The sequence below is a fragment of the Miscanthus floridulus genome, chromosome 3, assembly GCF_019320115.1.
Source record: "Miscanthus floridulus cultivar M001 chromosome 3, ASM1932011v1, whole genome shotgun sequence".
Lineage (NCBI taxonomy): Eukaryota > Viridiplantae > Streptophyta > Magnoliopsida > Poales > Poaceae > Miscanthus > Miscanthus floridulus.
Window position 1 is genome coordinate 127087892 of NC_089582.1, and position 23105 is coordinate 127110996.

A 23105-nucleotide genomic window follows, 5' to 3' on the forward strand; every position below is an offset into this window, starting at 1 on the left:
GAATTTTGCAAGAATGCAATTGCAAAACTGAGGATAGAAAACACTAGAAAACTCATAGGAATAGAAACCTAGGTGTATAATCTTCCATGGGCCGATGTGACGCTTGTCCTCTAGCTGCTTTTTTTTTTGTGTGTGCTAACTGTGATTTGGCTCGCTGCCTGCTCGGCTGTGCTGCGCTTATGTGCCGCTCTTCCACTCACGATTTACTCTAGAAGAGACAAAAAAGCTGCAGCTACAACAACACTTAGCGAGCCGAGTGAATGTTTTTTGTTTCTGTGTTTTTCCTATCAAATTGGTTGCTGTAGGAATGTTTCCTTCAAATTTACTATGTTTCAACACTACAAGCCTATTATAAAAAAACAACACTATGAGCCAAAAGAATGCTGGCCTTGTTATTAAAAAAACACTATGAATCCTTTTCCCATGAAATTCCTTGCGGCCTTTCCTTTTTTTTACTACGCAAACTTACTTCTACAGTTCTACTCCGTACTGTTCAAGCCCGCAACTAGCAAACATGCTATATAGGCCCTGCAGGAAGAACATAATTCCCCTGCCAAGTGCCAACGGTTCCACTCGGTCTCTTGTCTCACTCTCACTCGCTCTCTCTGCCCCGTTTGCCTGATCGAGCCGCGCTTCTGGGGGCGCATGGCGACGGATCCCACCTCGGCATCGGCGGCGGCGCTGCTGTCCTACGCGAAGGCGGTGGACGCCTGATTTTTTTTTTTATTTTTTAGCCTATTTTTTGAAAAAATTTCACAAATATACCTTGGAGTTAAGATTTTAAAATCTGGATCCTTATCTCGCCGCCATCGTTTCTGGCGCCGAGGTCTTGGGCTCGACGCGGACGTGGCGGTGACTTGACCGGCAGTTCGGCGTCAGGATCTATGGCGCCGATCTGCCTGTCAAGTTACCGCCACGTCTGCGTCGAGCCCAAGACCTCAGCGTTAGCAATGATGGAGTCGAGCTAAGAGTAAGATTTTGAAATCTTACCTCCGGAGACATATTTGTGAACAAAATTCAAAAAAGGGCAAAAAAAAAAAAATTTCGGGGTGGACGCGTACCGGAAGGCGGTGGCCACGGCGACCGCATACGCTGGCGCGCGGCATGACGCGGGAGCTCCTCCCCCAAGACCTGCGCGCGGCGGCCAGCTGGGCCGCGTCCCTCCTCCGCGCCCGCCTCGAGCCCCGCCCCGCCGAGCGCCGCACCCTCGTCATCAAGCGCGACCCGGAGTCGCACCACCACCACCCCTGCGACGGCGACGCGGCGCTCTACGTCGACGTGCGCGAGTACCTCGCCACCCGGATCGACCCTCGCTCCATGCGCCGTCTCTGCCTCAGCGGCGGCGTCTCCGGCTCAAGGAAGGTCCTCTTGATGGAGCCCGGCGACTCCATGATCGACAACTCCGAGGGCGTCGCGTTCACGTGGGCGTCCGTCGTTGGTGAAGGCCGGCGCGGGGCAGTGGCGGAGTCGCTGGAGCGCAGCTTCGACGCCGAGCACACGGACATGGCGCTGGGCAGGTATGTCCCGTTCATCACGGCGTCGGCGGAGGAGGCCCGGCGCCAGGACCGCTCGCCCCTCATCTACATGAACGAGGGCCCGGGGTGGAGCGGCATGAACCACCACCACCCTGCCACGTTCGACACGCTCGCCATGAACCCGGAGCTCAAGCAGTCCGTCATCGCCGACCTCGACCGGTTCCTGAAGCGGAGGGACTACTACCGGCGGATCGGCAAGGCGTGGAAGCGCGGGTACCTGCTCTACGGCCCGCCTGGCACAGGCAAGTCCAGTCTCGTCGCCGCCATGGCCAACTACCTCCACTTCAACCTCTACCACCTCGATCTCTCCGAGGTGAGTGGAAATGAGATGCTGCACGGCTTCTGAACCGCATGAGCAACAGGTCCATCCACGTCATCGAGGACATCTACTGCTGCTTCAGCGCCGCGTCGCGGGATGATGGCAAAGATCAGGCCGGCGACGACGTGGCGGATGATTCTGACGACGACGTGGGAAGGTACGCTACACAGCAACAAGACATGATTTTTATTCTTCACCGCAGTGTGCTCTGGCCTCTGAATTAGTTTCTGACCCTGAACTGCTAACTTGGGAGCTCGATCGGCTGCGCAGAAGATAACTCTGTCCGGGCTGCTCAACTTCATCGACGGGCTGTGGTCGACCGGCGGCGAGGAGCGCATCATCATCTTCACCACCAACTACAAGGACCGCCTCGACCGGGCGCTGCTCCGGCCAGGACGCATGGACATGCACGTCTACATGGGCTACTGCGGCTGGGAGGCTTTCAAGAAGCTCGCCCACAACTACTTCCTCATCGACGACCACCCACTGTTCCCGGAGATACAGGAGCTGCTCTCGGCTGTGGAGGTGACGCCGGCCGAGGTGTCCGAGATGTTGCTGCGGAGTGAGAACGCCGGCGCAGCGCTCTATGGTGTCGCCAAGTTCCTTACAGAGAAGAAGCAAGCAATTGGCGCAGGGAATTAGCGCAGCCGCGCCGAGGAAGAAGAAGCCCTTTTTTGTGTTGCAAGCTATGATTTCTGCAACGCTGATGATCCATTCCTGATTTCTTTGCTCTACATTAGCTGCAAGCGCAACCTGCAAGTCTGCAACTGTTGTCCTGATTTTTCTCTTGTATCTTAAAGAATAGGAACTGATCTCGGCTAATCAGTCTATGATGACCCCCTGCCCTGTGTTGTTTGTTTCGTCACTTCAAACTCCCTTATTTGTCACTTGCTACTCTGCTAATGCTGGTGTCTGTCAACATTTTGTATGCAGTCTCATTTTGGATTTTCTGGTGCTTGTGCCTAATGGACGTGGTAGCGCGGATGATGGATTTGTAATGTGCTCAGTAGTTAGTTCTGATTGTCGAGTGCCTGAAGAGGTGATCAAATGAACTTGATGCCTCTGATCGTTTTTTGTCTAGATCTGCTTGTTGACTAGGTTGTCTGAATTATATTGACTTAGTAGCAAAGCGTAGTTAGATGATTCTGGACTTGTCTTTTGCTTGCTGATCAGATCTATGAATGCTGTATTTTCCCACTTCTCCTATATTTCAGATGCTTGAATTTTAAGTTGATTTTAGGTAACACTCTTGTCCTACCACTAGTGCAAGTAAATTGTTACTTTTGCTATTTGCTATTTGTCTGTGTCATAACATATTAAAATTTTGTCATTGTCTTCCTATAAAAATAATTGTAAATTGTTAATTATTTTTGTGCCAACACAAATCAAATTTTGTTGGATTTGTAGTTTTGTCTAACGGTTTTTTTATTCTTGGTACCCAGAATTGCGGATTGCATCTACAGAAACGACAGGGAACAAAATATGCAATTTTAATATAAAATATGTGCAATAACCGTCGTCTGAAAAAAAAACTAAAATTCAGGCACATAAAATTTAGCAAATCCCGTATTTCCCTTATACTCAGGCCCTACATGGGGCAATGCAAGTGGAAAAAAATTGGGTACGGATGGTCCTCGCCCGGCACGGTGCGAACATCCAATCAAATTCCGACGCGTGGACGAGTATCGGCTGACTCCGCTTCCCAGCGCGGTGGCTTGCGTCGAACTCGGCTCGTACTCCTCGCTGGCGTTTGGCTCGCAGTCGCAGGCAACATGTTCGTAATCGTAGGGATATCTGGACGTACCGACGTTCGGGCTGGGTTTGATTTGATCGTAGAGGGGGAAAGCGCAGCAATCACGGACGGACAGCGAGCTGCTGCATCTCGGCCACGGCACCACCGCACCATCGAACCGGGCGAGGCGGACGGAGACGGAACGGGCAGATGCTGCAGACTCGAGACATGACGAGGCCGCGCGCGTCGTCGACGAGAGCAGATGCGGCGAGCTGGATGGCGAGGAGAAGATGCTGGTGGGGGCGGATGACAGACGTAGCAGCAGCTACGGTGCATGGAGGCGGGTTTCTTGTGCCCTCCATGGATGCGGCGATGAGCTTAGCGTCGGAACGATCTTGGGGGACGGCCGGCGGCGCCGTCAGGGGCTCTCACGGGGTGGCCCGTTCTTAGTTGCGACGGGAAAAGGGGCGCAGCCTCATCATGGGGGAGAGATGCACCAGACTCAATCTTTCTTTACCTCACTGATTGTTCATGGATATGCTTTTACTGAGATGCACTTTGGATTTGTCAATGCAATAATTATGCTGTATTTTATACTACCTATTGGAGAGAATGAGCTGCTGAGTGCACCATTGGTTGAATTTGAGCTACTCGTGACATGTATTGCAAGAGGTGATTTTGTGCATCCATCAGTTACTGCTCAGTCTGAACTTCACGTGCTCCGTTATATCAGTTCGTGCTCCATCTATGGTGGATTGGTTGAACCTGTCCGGCTGTTACACTTGCTGTTCCAATGGGATTCTAATTCTCTATTAAGTGGAAGTGTTGAAGATGCTCCCTTATTGCCTGTATGCTTTGCAAGATGGATGGCTAAAAGTTTGTTGCTGCATGAGAGAAAAGTTGTTGTAGTGACACACATCGACATGAAGGTTTGGTTCCACTACAACCTAACCTCAATACTTTTGTTGAGCAAGCGTTGGGCAACTGCTGGGTTACTCAGGACCAGACTGGACTAGTTCACTTCTTGCTGCATTGAGTTGCTGCCATGGCCACCTCCTGCAATACTTCATACTAACATTGCCAGTGAGCTTGTTGAAACGATATCAGCTGGCAGCAAACTGAATGTTCGTGATCATGTGACATTAGCTGCTTCTGATCATACAGAGTAGGGGTATGATGAGCTTCAGTTGGGTCAGCACAAAAATCATGATGGCTGGACTACAAAATGACTTCAATGCCTTTCTGTGGTAGGTCTCTGGCATCTGGCTTCGTGGATCTATCTGTCCAACTCATACAAGAACATACTACATGATGGTTACAACAAGCATCAATCCAGTGGACTGGAAGATCCAGAAAGGGATGTCAGATACCCAGGTCTGGTGTCATGGCGGATTGCTCTTCAGCATTAAGGACTTGCAAGTGCCATGGGATCCGGGCGGTACCCAAATTTTCCAGCCGAAGTTTAAGAAGGGGAATGTTAGGAACTACCCACGGTTGGGCCTTCATATGGGCCATGGGCTTGGGCCTAATCTATAAGAAGAGCACAGGGGCAGTGAGGAGGCATCGAATCAATTATCAAACAATACCTTTCCCCTCTACTGCTACTGTTCATCTTCCTCTCAATCTCTCTGTACCCGGTTCCCTATCTCCGATGTCTCTGCTCTGACCTCCCTCTCCCTCGAGGTCCTGTACCCTGCTACTTGAATCGTCTGGGAACCAATTGATTGAGGTTGCTAACAGGAAGAGAGCGCTGACGGCTGACCAAAAGGCAGAGGCGATGGGGATGAACGCGATTAGGCTGAACCATCAGCCGCGGGCGTCGCGTCGCCTCGAGACTCCAGCCGAGTTCGACGCAAGCCAGCGCGCTGGGAAGCAGAGTCAGCCGATACTCGTCCACGCGTCAGAATTTGATTGGACGTCCGCACCATGCCAATGTCACAAGGCCCCCAAAAAATTAGGGCCCCAAATTTTACTTAAGTGCATATTCATACTTAATTCCATTAATACAAATTAGGTACTGTAACTCTCAGTATATACCCCATGTATTGTTTTATGTCGTAAGAACAAAAGGCCTAATAAGATGCATGTGAAGAACGAAAGAATACGGGCATATATGATGTAATTGTTAGTAAGGTCAGAAAAGTAAAATATAAAGTCCTTGGTTTAAATTGGTGCGGTCTTTAAGGTCACATTAATGACCGATTTCTCTCATAGTATATCATATATGGCAAAAGTTTTGACATTAGAATGTACTCCTAAATATAAATCCAATTAACCACTTTTGTTGTATAACTTTTCATACAATTAGGCTGATTATTGACCAAAGATAACAAAGTTCAAATCTCAAATAGTGTGCAGCTTATATTTTGAGATAAAAGGAGAAATGACCTCAAAACATATATTTTTTGCTCTTGCCACATCTTACATGTAGGGCCCTTTTTAAGTTTTGCACCAGGGCCTTAAATTCTTAGGTACGGCCCTGCTTATTCTCCTATGATAATGAAAACGGGGAAAGCCTCGATTCGGGGAAAGAACGTGGCACCTTGACGTGATGCTTTGTTTCGGTGTTCGTTGTGGAGGACTGGAGGTACAAAATCTGAAATTTCAGTGACACTTGGATCTTCTTTTTTGTCCTATATTTGTATATTTTCCCTTGTAGCTGATGTCTAGAAGATGGCCATGATATATGAATCCCAATTAGGTCTTGTTGGTTTCATCCCGAAACCGAGGGATTGAAGGGGATTTAATCCCCTATCGGTCAAAATTTCCCTCGATACATTTTAAGTTCTTGTTTGGATGTACGTGTATCCACCTCAATTCACATGGGTTGAAGTGTAATGGAATGAAATTTTGTTTAATTTCACTTCAACACATATGGATTGAGATAAATACATACACATCCAAACAAGCCCTAAGGGAATGAGCGGATCCCTGCCTGTCACTTCAATCCCTGTTGGGGATAATTCCTCTCTTGCCATTAATCCCCTATGCTGTTCGGTTAGACAGTTCGTCGTGCCGCCGCCGCTGCCTGGCGTGCGCTCCGCACGATGCCCCTTCGCTCACGCAGTCACGCTCGGACGGGATAATTTCCACCCCAGCAGAGGCCGGGCGTCCTTCCCAGGCCGAGGTGACGGGAAAAGGCCAGGCTTCAACCCACGCCGGGCTTAAACGAACGCTAATTTTTGCGTGGGCCAGGATCCTTTCCAGGCCGGGGTGATCCACCGGGGATGGGCCCTGACCCCGGGCGGGTTGGGCCTAACCGAACAAGGCCAATCCTCTCCAACCCCCTTGGTTCAGAAAATCGGCCTGTTGGCTGGTTGGTTTCTGGGTTGATTTGGGCTGGTTGGTGCTGGTGTGTTGTGAGAGAAAAACACTGTTGGCTGACTGGTTTGAGCTGGCTGAAACCAATAAACGAACAAGGTGAATAAACGAACAAGACCTCAGTTGGCCTGACGCAATTTGATCCGCTTTTTGTAAATGGCTGGTGTGCTAGGATGATCCAACGTGCAGGGTAGTCTTGTTTTCTGAAACAAAGTATGTCTGACAGCAATCAGATGCAGCTTCGAACAGGTTTGTCTTATGATGATTTAAAGATGTCAGCATTAATGTTTGTGCTAAGACAGATGTTCCCCAGCCCCACATATGTCTTCGGACTACGACGAAACAATAAGTTCATGCAAGCTATCATACGGTGACACAGAAGCACTAACACATGCTAAGCAGTGGCGGACTTAAGAATTGAAAATTGGGTGTAAAGGCTTCATACACCTACCACATAGAGAACCAAACCATCGTAGCATATGTAAAGCTAAATGTCCATCAATTCAAAGCAAACAATACTAGAGCAGAGTACATTTTACTGTGCTAAATCTTTCATCACCATGCATATCAGCAATAAAGTTACCAAGCTGATAGGTTAGACGCCTTAAGTCGGTGATTGAGAAGTCCTTGGGATAAAACTCTGCAAGTTTTACTAAGTTGTCCTTGTCAATAGAAGCAAATCAATCTTTGGGATTAAATTTTTCGGTCGATTGGGAAAGGTGAGTCGAAGTAGGCAGGGGTGAGCGCTGGAGCTGGAGGCGCTGTCACGGACGGCAGAGGGCATCGCTCTTTTTTTTTCTTTTTTTAGGGGAAAAGGGCATCGCTCCTGGTTGGCTGGTCCGCTCCGTGAGTTTGCTTCTTGGGCTAGCAGGCCGGCCCATCTGGACGGTGGACGGGAGGAGGCAAGAAACGTGGCCTTTTAACTCGTACTTTTGGATCAAATATAGAGTTTGGTCTATTTATTTTGTGTATAATACATGTATATGCATAGTACCTGTAATTTTTTTCTCAAAATTTGGGTGTACATCTCTACCCCCATGTCCACATACTGCGTCCGCCCATGTGCTAGAGGTGTCGAACTTCAGGCCACAAAATCGATTAGCCCACATATGTCTTCGGACTACGACGGAATAATAAGTTCATGCAAGCTATCATAGTTCATAGGGTGACAAAGAAGCACCAACACATGCTAGAGGAGTCGAACTTCATGCCACAAAATCAATTAGGCCTTGTTTGTTAAGTTTTTTTTTTTTTTTGGCTCGGGCAGCCGGAGTCGATGGAGGCGAAAAAAAATACTAAAAGTGACTCTTATTCATTTGTGGAAGAGAGAGAGAAAAGAGCCTTCTTACTACAATGCAAGGCCTATTTGACACGAGTTTAGTTTCTGCGGAGGAGTCCTACAAACACTTTGGTATAAGAAGTCGTTTTCTGATAAACAAATAAATACTTAAAATTTAGCTTGGGCCACATACATTGGAGACGACACGGATTAGCGGCGGCGTACCGCCGTACCTGTAGGGGAGAGGGGCACTCATGTCAAAGAGGTTACGGAGCCAGGGCCAGGCGAGGCGGCGGCGGAAAGTGAGGTAGCAAGCAGGGGTGACGACGAAGCTGGTGACGGCTTCGGTAGCGAGGCTGCGATGTGAGATTGAAGATAAGCTGAGCCCTTATAAAACGAATGGCTGGATCTGAGCCATTGATTGATGTTTCAACGTTTGGTAGAGATTTGGTTGTTTAGGACTCGAAACATTGGCCTTTCGCGGATTTGCCGACCCACAGTCAGGCACAGGTGGACCCATTTATAATCCTGGCAAAGTAATCAACGAGTCAATCTTTTGAGCCCCAAAATATCCATTTTTTTCGTAAAAATATCAACAGATTTTTTGCAATTAAATCTGTCAATAGATGACTAGCAAGACCCATAATTAATTATATAAATCCTGAAGAAAAAACCTGGCGCTCCAAACCCTCCTCTGATCTCGAGCAGGGGACGGCGTCGAATCGCTCCTCGTCGGCGTTGGCGTTGCCTTCCTACGCTAAGGCGGTGGCCACGGCAGCCACAGCGACCGCGTACACCGTGCTGGCGCGCGGTATGGCGCGGGAGCTCCTCCCCCACGACCTGCGCGCCACGGCGATTTGGGCCGCGTCGCTCCTCCGCGCACGCCTCGAGCCGCGCCCCGCCGAGCGCCACGTCTTCGTCATCAAGCGCGTCCTAGGATCGTCCCTCCACAACGACGGCGACGGCGGCGGGCTCTACGATGAGGTGCGCCAGTTCCTCGCCACGCGGATCGACCCGCACTCCATGCGCCACCTCTGCCTCAGTGGCGGCGTCCGGGGCTCCAGCAAGGTCCTCTCGATGGAGCATGGCGACTCCATGGTCGACATGTTCGAGGGCGCCGCGTTCACGTGGCCGTCCGTCGCGGGGGAAGGCCGGTCCGGGGCGGCGGCGGTGGAGTCGCTGGAACTAAGCTTCGACGCCGAGCACACGGACATGGCGCTGGAGCGGTACGTCCCGTTCATCACGGAGACGGTGGAGGAGGCGCGGCGCCAGGGCCGCTCGCTCCTCATCTACATGAACGAGGGCCCGGGGTGGAGTGGAATGACCCACAACCACCCGGCCACGTTCGACACGCTCGCCATGAACCCGGAGCTCAAGCAGTCCGTCATCGCCGACCTCGACAGGTTCCTGAAGCGGAGGGACTACTACCGGCGGATCGGCAAGGCGTGGAAGCGCGGGTACCTGCTCTACGGCCGGCCGGGCACAGGCAAGTCCAGCCTCGTCGCCGCCATGGCCAACTACCTCCGATTTGACATCTACGACCTCGGCCTGTCCGAGGTGCGCGGCAACACGCTCCTGCAGCGTCTTCTCAGCATAATGAGCAACAAGTCCATCCTCGTCATCTAGGACATCGACTGCTGCTTCAGCGCCGCGTCGCGGGAAGACGGCAAAAAAGATCAGGCCGGCGACGACGTCGAGTCGGACTATTCTGACGACGATGCACCAGATCCCTGGGACATGGTGCGCGACACTGCAGCATCATGAGATTATTTTTATTCTTTACCGCGGTGTGCCCTGAGTTTTCTGACCCTGCTAGCTAACATGGGCACTCGATCGGCTGTGCAGCCGCAGCAGCAGCATAAGATAACTCTGTCCGGCCTGCTCAACTTCATCGACGGGCTGTGGTCGACCAGCGGCGAGGAGCGCATCATCATCTTCACCACCAACTACAAGGACCGCCTCGACCGGGCGCTGCTCCGGCCAGGACGCATGGACATGCACGTCTACATGGGCTACTGCGGCTGGGAGGCTTTCAAGACGCTCGCCCACAACTACTTCCTCATCGACGATCACCCTCTGTTCCCGGAGATACAGGAGCTGCTCTCGGCTGTGAAGGTGACGCCGGCCGAGGTGTCCGAGGTGCTGCTGCGGAGCGAGGACGCTGGCACGGCGTTCGAGGGCCTGGCCAAGTTCCTCGGAGAGAAGAAGCAAGCAATTGGCGAGCGGAGACCAGCTACCTAGCGAGGAAAAGAAGCCATTTTTGTGTTGCAGTGCAAGCTATGATTTCTGCAACGCTGATTGATCCAGTCCTGATTTCTTTGTCGCGCATTAGCTGCAAACCTGCAACTCCTGAGTATTAAGAACTGATTTGCACCATCAAACTCAATGATGTGTCACTTGTGACTCTGCTAGTGCTGGTGTGTGTCTACATTTTGTCTGGTGCTAGTGCCTCATGGACGTGGTGGCTGAGATTGCTGCTGCCGTGCTTGAGGCTGCAGGTTCAAAGCTCCAGTTAAGTAGTTAACCAGGACCAACAGCAGAGAGGAACCATCTCCCCCTGTTTCATTCACTGAATAAAACAACCACAGGTTTCAGATTGCCCTCGCTTACAGTTTCTCACTCTCTAAAGAGGCAGCACAGAGTTATCAGTAGCATTATAACAGTACAAAAAACCCAGTGCGTCTAGTCCTCCCCTTGTCACTTCAATCTCAGATGGACATCTTCCATCGGCGCTTGTATTATCCTCTGAAGAGCTCGCTTATCTTGAGCCCAATGTTCAAATTGCTTGTACACTTCTTGGTTGATTTTGCTTCCTGCCAATACTAGTTGATTCACACTATCCTCCTTGTTGCACAAGATCTTGTCTTTTGCCATCCTTGCTGTATTCGTCAAAAGCATGTTCACATCTCACCAGCATGTTCCCCAAAGCACAATTTGTTTCTTAGTTTCCAAATCACCCATATAACAGATGCTGACAGCACATTAATTGCAGCCATCTTTTTATTACAAATCCACCATTTGGTTATAGAGGCAAAGTCTGAACCCAGGCTTGATCAAATATGTCGGCAATCACGTTCCAAGTTATTTATGCCACACAACACTCAGATAGCAAATGGTGCACACTTTCAGGTTCAGAACAGAATAAACAACTCATATCATCGACTTTCCTTCTAATAGTAGAGTACATATATCTAGGAAAGGAAACGATTTACAATTTGGAACGGTGGGAGTACCAGTTTTCCATCTGTTGAAGATGTCTATAAAATCTGGACCCGACTCAATTGTTGCTATAAAAGGATGATTCAACGCGCAGGGTTGTCTTGTTTTCTGAAACCGAGTATGTCTGATCATGATCTTTTTTTTTCTACGTTATTACTGGTATATATCTAGCTTGGATTCTCACTTTTCCAACAGCTACTGCTTCGTACAAAGACTTGTTCTCTAATTTTGGTACTTCTTTTCTGGAGGTGTTTAAATTTTTTTGAGTGGTTGGTACTTAAGGACAACGGCGATGGACAATAAAACAAGAAGTTTGTGTGGCACTTAAGGTTTGTTTGGTTGATGAAATCTTGGCCTGGGATGCTCTGGCCAGGCAGGTCCATCCGATCCTGGCCCCCTCAGATGGATATCTAGGCCAGACAACTTTGCCCATTTTTTGACAAACGCGTCCTTAGTGTTTTTTATAGTCCTCCCTCACCGGTCACCCCGGCTACCAATTCCTGGCATGGAAAGAAAGCCCAGTGGCCCAACCCTGGAATTCTATTGTTAGAAGAAAATATGTCCAAGTTTTCACTTCCAAATTCTCAATCTTTTCAACTGGAGACCTTTTGGTGTTGGACCTCAATTGGAAATATTTAGAGATACGCAGCTGAACCTGAAATCTTATTTGGATTTTCCCATTGAACTTGAACTCCAGTCTGATTACTACTGGCCCGGCGCCCATCGCCTGCTACGGACAAGAGCACACGCGGACCGATCCCAACAGGCCGGAGAGTCGGAGACTGGCCGGAGCGATCGCGAGAGCGATTCCGTTCAGGCTGTGGCGGCTACTGGCTGTCTCAGCAGCAGCAGCGCCAGGCCGCCCGTCAGCAAAGCGCAGGTCTTGGCAGTGAGTGTTGCTCGCTGCTGGCAAACCTAGGAGGGATCCCTATGAAGATTACATCATTTCTGACAGTCCATAGGCTCCAACACATGATGATAATTATTTCCATAAAGAAGCTGGCATTAATCTGTAATCTGAAACTCTCAAACCTCTTAAAAGGATCAGGGGCACTGTTAACAGTTACGGAGTAGACCAATAAGACTCCAGCTGGTCTTAGCAAAATCACATTCCAGGAAAAGATGGTCTACTGTCTCCTCAGTGTTCAGGGGGCATAACACGCAGTTAAAGGAAGCTACCTGCATGTTCTTCCTTCTTAAAATATTACGATTGCTGAGCCTATCTTGAACTAATAACCAGAAGAAAACCTTATGTTTGTGCTGACAAGAGGACTTCTAGATCCATCTGAAAATTGGATGAGCCCAACTGGTTCCCAGGAGCTGGCAATAAGCTTTCTTAGAAGTGAAATTGGGGGAACCCCAAATATAGAATCAGGTGTCAGTTTCATCAGAGGGATGATGGCTCTGTAAATTATTCTCAATCTGCCGAAATTGATCAAAAGCTTCCACAGTCAAGGGGAGGTTGAAGAGATTGGAGGCTGTACTGACCGAAGCTGCACTTTTGAGGAACATATTAGGCTTCTTGACAAAGGAGTATAGCTCTGGAAAAGTTAACTTCAGTGGCTGTCCATGCCAGCAGTCATCCCAAAGAAAGCAGGAAGCACCATCAGCAACAGATACTGAGGCCATGCCCTTATATTTATCCAAAAGCTTCAAAATATCCCTCCACCAAAAGGAACCTTTTTTAACATGACTTGAGAGCCTGCCATTTGTGTAATGTTTCTCCCATACAAGGTGCACCCAAGGGATATAGCTCTGTTAAAGAATTTAAGAAGATGTTTCAACAGGAGGGACTCATTTTGGGTTTTCAAGTCCAAAACTCCCAAACCACCATCCTCTTTTGGTCTGGTAACCATTGGCCAGGCTGCCTTAGCATTAATCATGCTGTTTTCATCAGACCCTCTCCACAAGCAGTGTTTCCTAAACTTATCCACCTGCTCTCTCACAGTGGAGTGGAGATGGAAGGTGCTCATAAAAAAAGTAGGGAGGGAGGTGAAAACAAAATTGGTTATCTGAAGTTTACCAGCCTGGGAGAGAAAAAGAGAAGTACTAACCAGCCTTCTTTCACATCTAGTGACCAGGGGCAAAAAAATCATCCACTTTTGGTTTAGTGAGACCTAGAGGTAGTCCTAGGTAAGTGAAAGGGAGATTACCAATTGAACACCCAAAAGTGGCTGAAAGATGCTGTATTCTTTCTTCTCACAGGTTGATTGGGACCATCATGGATTTAGCAAAGTTGACTTTGAGTCCAGTAGAGGCAGCAAATGTGTTTAAGAGAGCCTTTGGGATGAATAACCGTCTTCCACAACCTTCCATGATAATTAGAGTATCATCGGCATATTGGAGAATTGGGAAATCAGTAGTGTATTGTAATGGAATTGGCAAGTTAATCAATCCTTGATCTTTTGCTCTGTTGATGATAGATTGCAGCAGATCTGCAGCTAGAATAAAAAGAAGAGGGGAGAGTGGGTCACCCTGTCTCACACCTCTCTTGCAGCGGAACACCTTTCCTGGAGTGCCAAGCTGAAGATCAATCCCATCCATGCAATCCACTTATGACCAAAGCCCTTGCTTTCATTATTTCTAGCATTGGCAGACTTGCACTAGATTAGAGCTCCTAAAATATGCTATTTTTAATAGTGCAACACAATTTTATTCAACATAGAATTGAATAAGAAATCTGTTATTTATCTGTCGATATAGGTATTTTAGGAGAAATCCGTCAAAGCTCATTGGAATATGCTTTGACTCTGTATTGCGGTGTTTTGTGTGCGTAGGTGGGTTTGGGTGGTTCTTTAAATATTATTTTAAAACCTGACTAATTTTGGTCACCAAAATTTCTGCTTCAATTTTCGTCCTTTGTTTGATTGATATACTACTCAGTAGGTCTTTGATGTGTCTGTTTGTATCGAGAAACTAATATTCTCTCAGATCAGTAATTAATTGCAATGATTGATGCATTGGATAAAAAAATGAAGCAATTAGTCCACTTAGGGCACTCCCAATACTGAAACCATCATAGTTTCTAAATATATTAATTATCTTGCTGGGTAAGTGTCGAAAAAGTGAACGATACCATTTCAGCATGTCATTGATTCAGAGTCCAATACTAATTCAACATGTCATCAGAAACCTGATTCCATTGACCCAATTCATTACCAAAATCCAAATAGACCCTTATAATATGTAGTCAATTGCTTAAAACTCAAAAACATCTTAAAGCCACTATGAACACTAGTGTATTGATGTAATTTTATGTCTTAAACTTGCATCTAATCTGACTAATTACTGCTCAAAAATTTTAAAAAATGACCTTTTCTCTGCTCAAAAACTCATATCATCTCTAGATGGAGGGAGTATAAGTTTTTTGGTCCACTAAATGAAAATAATTTAATTCTACTAGAAAACCCAAACTCAACATATTACACAAAGTGGCAGGGGACAAAAAAAATGATCTTCTCATAGATTTGTTCACTGATATAAAGAAGTAAAAGCGGCAGTGTTCTAGATGGATGACAATAAAATCTCCTGGCTCTAATGGCTACTTCCTAGCTGAGCTTTACCAAGTCTTTTATGTTACATTATAGTAAAAGATAAAAGAGGATCTTACGTCACTCTTCATCCTTAATTTTGGAGTAATTACTTATTTTTACTTCCAAAAATTAAAGTGGCCACAAAAATACAACGATAGATATTTTTCTGCTTACTTATAGCTTCAAAATTTTCACTAAAGTTGCTACAAATAGGCTTATGAGTGTTGCTAGGCTTAGCAAAGTGGTATGACCTTCTCAAACAGTCTTCAACTCCTCTCGTGCCAGGTTATAATATCATATGGGTCCATGGAGGAGGTTCTGGCCACGCACAGGGTCAGTATGCTGCCCCCCAGCCCCCAGCTTTGCTCTCGTGTGATTTGCTCTATCTGCAGTTGTGTTTCTTGGGGCCAGTCTGCAGATGCGCGCAGGTATCTGATTGAGTTCCCCGGTGCAAGAGTGGAGAGCTTTCGGGTGCTTGGTTCATTCAACAGGTTGTTGGCTTTTCTAGGGGATGGTGTTTGTTTTCCCATTATGTAAATTGGTGTTGACAATTTGAGCTCAATAGTTTCAAGTCTCCTAACCCTTTTCTGGTCCAAGTCTCTGAATTCAATGTACAAGTTTTTGGATTATTAACAATGCGAGGTGAGAATCAATGAACTTTGCTAATAGCTATGTGAATCGTGTTTTTGCATCGGTAGTCCATCCTTATGCTGCTCTTGGCTACCTTGGCCGTTGAAACTTCAAGCTCATGCCAAGCTTCTGTTTGACGTGACATGAGAGTTGTGTTGAGGTTATCGTTGATGTTGAGCTTTGGACCATGGATGGATGTTGCAGCGTTGTAGCCTATCAGTGCTTCAGTGAAGAGGCTGTACACCACACATGTTCGTAGAGGCCACCAAGTTCGGTGAAGAGGATCAACAACGAGGGCCATCGGAAGCTCGTTGATGACAGCAAACCCAACAACGACGGAAGCTGTTTTTTTTTTGGACATTACTCCCTTTAATTACTTATTACTAGGACTCTAGGAGGTAATATCTCAAATACTAAATTTGAGCCATTGATTTTTTTTAGATTTTTAATTTTAAATTACTTAATTGATTAATCTAGGAAAAGAAAAAGAAAATATTTTTTAAATTCCGTCATGACACAGGAGACAACGAGCGATAGCCTCTTCTTTCCATGCACAGCCCTTCGTTCCTTCGTTTCCATGCACAACATTCGTTCCTTCCTTTCCGTGTCTCCTTCTTTTTTGATAATTGTTTCCTTCCTTTCCTTTTATAAGTTTTAATTTATTTTGGCAAATATTATATACATTGAAATATTTATGTATAGTTTTATTTATGTTTGATATATTAAATCACTGAAACATTTAGTAATAATTATGTTATTTTTTAGTTTATTTAAACCACTAAATACCTACGTGCATAAGTTTTGTCCTACTAAAACACTCCCTCCGTTCCATTTTATTCGGCTCGGCGCAAGTTAGAATGACCGGGTCTCCTAAATTATTCTTTGACCATTTATTTGCTTTATATTATATTATTTATGCTTATAAATTTATAATCATTGGATAGTACGTATAATTCTTTACAAATCTAATCATATAAAATTTGTATTATAATAGTTAAAAATTATTAGCCTAATTATTAGTTAAAGTTTTTAAAGTTTGAATCTTTTGATTTGCTTGTGCGCCAGATAAAATGGAACAGAGATAAAATGGAACAGAGGTAGTAGTTGATAAAGTATATAACAGAATGCATTCATCTTGTATAAAGCCTGATGATATTTTTGTCTTAAGAGTGGTCAATCCTTTTTATGATACTCAGTCATGTTAAAGTTATAAACCGGCCATGTTATATACTCAATTAAAAAAAATGCGTTACATACATGAAATCAATAGCTAACACGTTAATTGAAAACCATGAACTTTAGTGATATAAAATAGGGTAAAGTTCACTTTAGGACCTCCAACTATCACAGAAGTATGGATTTTAACCTCCAACTTCAAAACCGGATAACATTGGCCCTCCAACTATCGAAAAAGTTCACTTTAGGACCCTGGCCGGTTCCCCTGGCGGTTTTGTATGGCACTGTAGCAGTGCTGATGTCAGCGATGACGTCAGCACTTCTTTTTAATTTGCAAAATTAATATCTTTTTATTCGGAGCTTCAAATATAGCAAATAATATATCAATTTTGATCGTCTCGACGAGCTCTTTGCAATGGTGTACTCCGTTTTGTTGTTTGAGATAATTTTATTTCATGAAAAAAATAAATATTTCTACAAAACAAGTTAGAATAACAGAACTCGTGGAATTTGTTAGATAAATAATATTTTTATTATTATGTAACATGAAATGTTGTCTTTTTAGGTTCATTTGACCATAGAATATATAAGTTTGACCATTTTTGAAATGCAATAATTCAAAACTTGTTTTGTAGAAATATTTCTGCTTCGTGTCCGCCCGGTCCGCAAATATTTTTGCAATAATTCAAAATATTTCTGCAATAATTCAACAAGGGCGCCGTGTCCGTCCGGTTCTGGCTGCACGACACGAGCTTCTGCTTCGTGTGCTGCCACCTCGCGTCGGGCGGGCGCGAGGGCGACGAGGCGCACCGCAACGCCGACGCCATGGAGATCCTCGCCCGGACGACCTTCCCGCGGGGGCACGCGCTCAACTTACCGATGCCGCACAAGATTCTAGACCACGAGTAAGCCACTCACTATTGCTGCTACCTGCTCCCTCAATTCAATCTAGCTATCCACTGCCACTTCATGCGGTCATACTCATGCCATGCCAGCTAGGAAACAGATACGTACAGGTCGACCGAATGGTCGTCCAGTTCCTGTGTGCTGCAATAGTAGCCGTAGGAAAGGAAAAAGGACAGGTGTACACGAATCGTATACTGTATCGGATTTGGGTACAAGATAAATATAATACTACTACTACCACTAGCTACTTAATTTCACCACAAAAACAGAAAAAAAACTACACTAGGAGCAGTAAACATATCGTTTGATCGTGTCATATGTTGACAGTTAGTTAACCGCAGCTAGGGAAGGTTAATTCAAAAATATCTAAGCGATCGTGGCAGGTCTGATTGACCGTCCAACTCCCTGTTTTATATACTGACTACGTTGGTGTTGTACATATACAAATATACAAAGTATATAAAATACTTGCATACGTCAGCTTAATTGCATAACTTGTTTTGTAGAAATATTTATTTTTTCATGAAATAAAATTATCTTAAACAACAAAACGTAGTACACCATTGCAAAGAGCTCGTCGAGACGATCAAAATTGATATATTATTTGCTATATTTGGAGCTCCGAATAAAAAGATATCAATTTTGCAAATTAAAAAGGAGTGCTGATGTCATCGCTGACGTCAGCACTGCTACAGTGCCATGCAAAACCGCCTGGGAAACCGGCCAGGGTCCTAAAGTGAACTTTTTCGAGAGTTGGAGGGCCAATGTTATCCGGTTTTGAAGTTGAAGGTTGAAATCCATACTTCTACGGTAGTTGGAGGTCCTAAAGTGAACTTTACCCTATAAAATATGTTACGTGCTAACAAGTTACATAGTCTAGTGTATACACTATGCTAACTTGATTTTTTGTTTATGTTACATAGTTGAGTGGGCTTTCTCATAAAGGACGTAGCTACCACGTACATTGCGCATGTAAAGTGGCCCCGTAAAATTTCATGTATGTTGGACAAGTTGGGCATGTACAGACGTTAAATGGTCACCTATAGGTGTGGCACATATTATGTGCATAGAATAGGTAGTTGATGTTAATTAAATTATGTCATATCCAAAGTTGTAAAAATTAAAATATTTATCAATCTAATAGATCATACATGCATCAATTAGAGCTAAAGAAAGATCTTTGTATCTAAAACTTTTCTTATTCATCATGTTTTACAAAATTAAAAACTAAATAAATATATTTTACGTATTACCTCTTAAGAAGTAATAGATAATTTTAATCATCTGACCTAATAATCAAATAATTGGAGTACCACAACGAGCTCTTTTTATTTTTTTTAGAAGCTGGTGTTCTAAGAAAATCCTAATTCCACAAGCGATAGCGTTGCCACTATTAATTTCAATCAAACGAGCAGTACTAGAGACTGTATAAATCTGAAATAATCGACTCTAAAAAATGTTACTTTATCATGTCTATTCTCGCCATCCAAAAACAATTTGCATATCTTGTTTGAGAAATTATTTTAAAATTTTGACCAAATATGAAAAATTACTAATAATTTATGTGCAATAACTATCATTAGATTTATAGTGGAATATATTTCATAATAAACATATTATGAGATTAAAATATTGATTACATTTTTATACATCTAGTAAAATATGAAAAAATATTTCTCGAGAAATAAGATATTTATTTTATGACGGAGGGTAGAGAATGCCTTCGGTCTTCTAGTTTGTTGTTTGAACGAAAAAAGGTGAAAAAACCGACTCGAGACGCCGCCGCTACGTCAAAGCCGCACACCTCGCCTAGCACCATCTAATCGTTTGCCTACTGCCCTACTCCAATTCGTCAGGATGGATCCCTCGGCGTGGCGGAGGACGGGAAAAAATTAAGGTAGGGCAAAGTCGATAACATTGATAGCAAAAAATCTCTGGTTAAAATGGTCATACACAAAACGTCGTGACCATCGAACACAAAATATTTAAGTAAAAACATTTAGGACAGATAGAATTATAGAAAATACAATCGCTTCAAAATCAATCGACAAAAAAATGATACGTAACAAAAAAAATGGAACAAACAATAATGGAGAAAAGGTTTCAGGTTTTACTCTTGTGTTCTATGCGTCTATACCGATTGCTAGCTGAAATAGTTAACATTGAACTATCGTGCGTCCATGCCTCTGCCGATTGCCGAACTGTCTTACATCTGTCTGTGCTAAACTCGGTTGTGGGAGCAGCCGCTAGGGGCAGAGGCTAGGCCTAGCAGAGTAGCCTGGACGTCTGATCTGGGCGACGATAGGAATTCAGAACACAAGCGTCGCTGCGAGCGCTGCATCTGCGTGCTTGCGCCAGGAAACGAACGGACGGACTGCAGAGTCTATGGCAGGCTGCAGGCAATACGTTAACCCCTGAAATACCCGTAGGGCTCCTCCACAGAACATCACTCCACGTCATTTCAAAATCCTGCTGCCGTCGGATCTCCGATCGTGTAGTTCTGAGTGTTTAGAGCGGATTCTACGGACAATGGTTTCTCGTCGTTTTCTCTAATTTCTACGGCTTCTCCACTGCTTACATTTGGCTTCTCTGGCTTCTCGTCCGAATCCAATGAGACAAATATATATCGGGCTTCTGCTTCTCCAACCCCAGCTTCTCCTTTCCCTCTCTCCTCTCCGCTCCCTCTCTCCCTCCCTCACGATGCGGCAAGGGCGACGACCACCGGCGCGACCGGGGCGCCGCTGCGGCCGCCCTGCTCCTCCCCCCCACCCAGGCGTGCCGTGCAACCAGGCCCCCGCGGTCGCCGCCGGCACAGCTTCACCCCGGTGCAGCCTTCTCCCGCTGGTCCGCGTGCGCTACATGAAACCCTAGCTGCCTGTGCTTGATGGCTCCGTCTGCGTCGCGAGCTGCCCCCGGCGGCGCGACCACGCAGCACGGTGCGGCAGCCCCGGCACGGGCGCCCCCCGGGGCCGCGGCCCTTGGCGCCGGCAGCCCTAGCACCGGCGACCCCGGCACGGGCGCCCCCTGGCGGCGGCCCCTGCGGGCGCAGCTCGGCGCGGCTGCCTGGCCGCGTTTGTCTGCGTTTGCTCCTCTAGGTACGCCCATCCTTTCTCTTCCCTTCCTGTTGTGCCATTTCTCTTCTCTTCCTGTGTGCCTACTAATCTAAGTGTTGTTTGAGTTCAGTTGTTATGTGTGCTATTGCCTAGGGATCAATATGCATGCAATTCACAGTAGTGCCTAGGGATCAACTATACATGCAGTTCACAGTACGGGAAAAAAACAGCAAGAGATTAAAGAAAACAAAGATGAACATATACAACATGTTTACAGAGGGCTCATTTGGAGACTAAAACAAATTCAGGATTTGTCTTTTGAAAACCAAGATGATAGTGGAGGGTTTCCCAGTGGAGTAAAAATCCTAAATGAAAGGTGACTAGTTCTCACCATTTATTGCATTGGTAAGTTTGTCTTGTGCCTCTTGGTTAGTATACTTAATTAGCTCAATAATAGATTGTTAAAGGTGCTTTGTCCCTTGTGCATTGATAAGAATAGACTGTGATGACGCTTCACGTAAGAATGTGTTGGTTACTAAATAACCTCTCATTCTAAATGAAAAAACAATTACTTGATGTCCTTCTTGATTGATTGCTCTATGACTACCTTTTGTAGTTTGGGGCTAAAGCAAAGTAAGGTCCAGCTTTTGAAAACAGGGCCGTGGTGGAAGGTTTCTCACTAGCAAAGTGAAAAACTTGAAATGAAGCTTGTGTGCTTCTTTGCACTAATTGCATTTTGATGCTGCTTCTACTTTTACTTAATTAGGATTGTAGAGTAATTGAAAAGGTGCTACCAAGTATGCATACTCTGTATATATCTTTCAGCTTTTGTTCTTATCCATTTTTTATTGCGCTTTCTGTACATCGAATTTCTAGCTCAATGTCAACACCTTGCACATTCCAATATCTGAAATCTTGAAAATATGAGCAAAAGCATTAATAGATAACTGACATAAGCTACGTTGACATTAGAAGTGGATCAAATGACAGTATATATGCAATTTTGTGATCTAAAGGCCTATAATCTATCATACAAAGTATTATCCGCTGAGAGAAATGTATGTACCCAGAGCATTTGTTGTCCACTCATTACAACCAATATGTTTGGGTCAGAGCTTCTTTTTAATGCTTTGCTTCCCACTCATACATTCTTGCCACTTAGTTCTGCTTGTGGCAATTTTATTTTGCTCATTATAAATGATCTGATGTTCCTCTACTTTCATATATCAAAGATCACAGCCATCCTGATATGTCCTGAATCAGTAAAGTTCTTTTGGTTTGGTAGTGTCACATTCCAAGCTGAAAACACTGATTGCTTTCCTCCTCCAGGTGCTGTGCCCAGTTGGTGTTTAATAGTGATACAGCCAAGAAATGGTCATTCTACGAGCCATTGCCTCTGGGTGAGTACATTGTTTTTTTCCTTTTTCTTTACCTTCCTATTCACGTGTTTCTTATCGTTTGGCATTCAAGCGATCCTATTTTGCTTATTAACAAAGTTTATCGCCTTTGCCAACAAACTGATTGATGGTATATTGCAGTGGTTACCACACCTTTGACATGGAAATAGGAAATGCATAAAATCAATATGGAAAAAGCCTATAGGGTGATAGTAGTTGTGTCCGCTATGACGTCAATTCGATACATGAGTTACTATATAGCATTTGTAGCGATCATTTAGATGTGAGGTTATTTTCCTGGTTCGTCGACACTTCTTTCTTTGAAAGGCCTTCTTATCCCTTGTTACAATGATAGCACATTGATTCTCTATTATTTGTTCTAACAGGAACAATGAAATTTATGAATTGCACTAAGCTGTGCCTGCGGTGTGCAGCGACTTGGCAGGCCTTACAAGCAATTTCTTTACGTTGTGGGTGCGCCCACGATCTGTATACTTCTCATGTGCTCAGGGAGTAACCAATTTCTCCAGTGCGTGCTCTCTTTGCCAGTGTCGGGGCCGGGTACATGTGTGGATCTAGCTCGCCGGCCTTCATCGCTGGAGGAGCCCCACACTGGCACATCTGCCCTGTTGCGCATGGCGGAGGGGCACTCTCTCCCCTTCTCCCTCTCCTCACTGCAAGGATCTTGGCCACCCTCCCCTAGGAGGCCGTTTGCTCCTGTGCTTCTCTTGTCTTTAAATACACGGATCATGTGCAGAACTGATATCCTTCATTCTACAATGATGATTAGTTGTTTCATTCTGTATTTTATTTATTGAGGTTCTGGGGTTGTGGGATGATGAACTTTTTTAGACTGAGACAATGGAATTGTGCAATGATGGTTAGTTCTTTCATTCTTCCATGATTCTTGCTATTTTCATTAGTTCTGTGATGACTATGTCATTGTATCTTAGCAATTCACTTTTGCATGTGTTATTTCGTTTTCATTAATTGCTACATTTTGTG

At 45.4% G+C, this 23105-nt stretch overlaps 2 pseudogenes; both read left to right on the plus strand.

Moving 5' to 3' along the window:
• Window positions 1-884: 884 nt before the first annotated feature.
• Window positions 885-2496, plus strand: LOC136544386 (AAA-ATPase At5g17760-like; annotated as a pseudogene).
• Window positions 2497-4077: 1581 nt separating this feature from the next.
• LOC136544387 (AAA-ATPase At3g50940-like) lies at window positions 4078-10523 on the plus strand (annotated as a pseudogene).
• Window positions 10524-23105: the final 12582 nt, after the last annotated feature.